The sequence below is a fragment of the Pinus tabuliformis genome, chromosome J (assembly GCF_031772625.1).
Source record: "Pinus tabuliformis cultivar Carrire ecotype Pingquan chromosome J, CPIR1, whole genome shotgun sequence".
Classification (NCBI taxonomy): Eukaryota; Viridiplantae; Streptophyta; class Pinopsida; order Pinales; family Pinaceae; genus Pinus; species Pinus tabuliformis.
In genome coordinates, this window is record NC_142295.1 from 478,692,585 (window position 1) to 478,694,973 (window position 2,389).

At 36.5% G+C, this 2,389-nt stretch overlaps 1 pseudogene; it reads right to left on the reverse strand.

Moving 5' to 3' along the window:
• Nucleotides 1-930: 930 nt before the first annotated feature.
• Nucleotides 931-1,494, reverse strand: LOC149227891 (protein LOL2-like; annotated as a pseudogene).
• Nucleotides 1,495-2,389: the final 895 nt, after the last annotated feature.

A 2,389-nucleotide genomic window follows, 5' to 3' on the forward strand; every position in this document is an offset into this window, starting at 1 on the left:
ATTATTCTTCCAAATGTTCCATTATTTATTTTCAAACCTGCGTGAATTTTGTGGAAATTTTTTTTAAAATTTTTGTACTTGTACCAACTCTTGTAGTTTCATCCAATTTTTGTAATTCTCATGATTCTCTCAATTTACATGCCACCAAAGTTTTGTTTTATGCCAAAAACAATCACAAAACACTTAACAATTTTTTTATTTATTTTTTATTTTTTTAACAATGTATTAAGACAATCATATATTATAACAACATAATAAAAAAAATCAATAACCAACATAACAATAATCAAATAACAAGAAATTATAACTATATTAATTAATGCAATTATAAAACATATTAATATATTAATACAATTTTTACATCAAACATTAATTAATAATTAAATAAAATAATTAACAAACATATACAACAACTTATATAAAAAAAATATAACAAATTACAATTAACAAATATTAATATATACAATGAATTTAAAAATATAAATAACAACAAAATACAATTATAATAATATATTAATATATTAATACAATTAATATATCAATATATTAATTATAATAACAATCATAACATATTATAATTAGATTAATATATTAATATATTAATATAATTATAATAACAAACTATAACCAAATCAAAACAAAATAAACCTAAAAATACAAAACAAACCAAAAGAAATGCAAAACAAAACGGGATTGAAGGCATATGAAGATTTTTAGTTGAGGCATATGAAGATTGCGCATTGTATACCTCATTGATGGCAGTGCTCTTGAGCTCATGGCGAGCTGGTAAAATGATTTTTTCTGCTGGAAAATCTCCAAATATCAGCAAGATTTCCATCGAAAATTTCTCCAAGAAAAACAAGTGCGTGGATTGCACTAATATGGCGGCTGCAACTGCGCTCTAGGAGTTGGGCAGTAGATTTGGGCAGTAGATTTTTATGTGTCATAACTTCTCTGTAGTAACTCCAACCGCAACATTACTCACCATTTTCCGCCTTTCATCCACTGTCATCGGATGCTCAACAACCACAGTTTGAGTTTGTGATCGTGTTGGAAGTGCAGAACTAGAAGCTGGGGTTGTAGCTGCCGCTGGAGGTCTTTATACAGGAAGTGGCATTCTCATATTGCTTATTTGTCCAACATTTGTAACATAATGACAGACAACACATTTTACAGATGGAGCTCCATATGGGTACATAAGCGTTGTAAAACAACTCCCGCAACTCACATGTGCAACCTAATTTGCTTCCATTGCGAGATTAACTATGTTGCAACAAGAGCACTGAACACTAGTTGCTCCACGAACATACATTAGCAATGTACGACAACGTCCACAGATTAGCTGAGCCATTTCTGTCCCAGGAGGTGGAACTGGAGTGACTGTGTTGCATACTGCACAACAAACATTTGGTGCACCTTGCGGATAAACAAGAAGAGTTCTACATCCACTGCACACAAGATGACCCTGCATACCATTGGGGGCGGAAGAGGCATATCCCTTTGAGCACTTCTCACACTTCCGTTGCTTTTCAATGTTGTGTTTTCTGCGGAAGTGTTTCTTGATGCCAACTAGGTCTCCCAGAGCGTGGCATGGATCGTTGTGAAGGCACGTTGGGTCAGGGCAAACATACACTCGCTTCCGGACTTCTGGAGTAGACCTCTTTAGCAGTTTCCATGGAACCTTGTGCCGGCGCCTGTGCATCTGCAGGTTTTGATCCCTCTGGAACCCCTGGTGGTGGACGAGACAGGAAAAGGGGAGGACGTTCTAGCCGAGGAGGAACTAAACCCTGGGACTTCTTGAATGTGCAGAGGGTTACCATGAATTGATCCTGAAGTGCCTGAAGCAGCAGTACCTGGTGAGGGCAAAGAGCTCATGTTGGATCCAGAAGAAAATGAGGAAACTACGACCTTGTGGAATCGTGGACTAGGTTGCAAACAGAGATTAGCAGCTAATGGTGCTGGCTTTGTTGCAGGATTGAAGAATGTAAAGCACTCTGATTGCATAGAATACACTGAAGTATAGTAATCCCTGCAAACCCTATATACATTTGAGAAGTACTTAGATAGATTGAATATTGGCCAGACTGAGGGTTAACGCTGACTATGAATAGTTAACAATCCAATCCTAAATCACCGAAGCCTTGAGCACACTAAGGAGTCGTAATGATTGCTTGTCTTCTATTTTTGGTCGTTTTGCTTCAGACAATATTTGATTTGCCCTGCATTTCTTTCACGAAAAACACGATAGCAGGGCTCGGTCCGAATCATATCCCTCTCACTAGTCCTGATCCATAGTCCATGCGTTTCGATACTCCACTTTTTGGTTTGAACACCCAAAGAAAATTATTCGAGGCCCCAGAAAAAAACAATTGAGAAATTGGCGATCTGC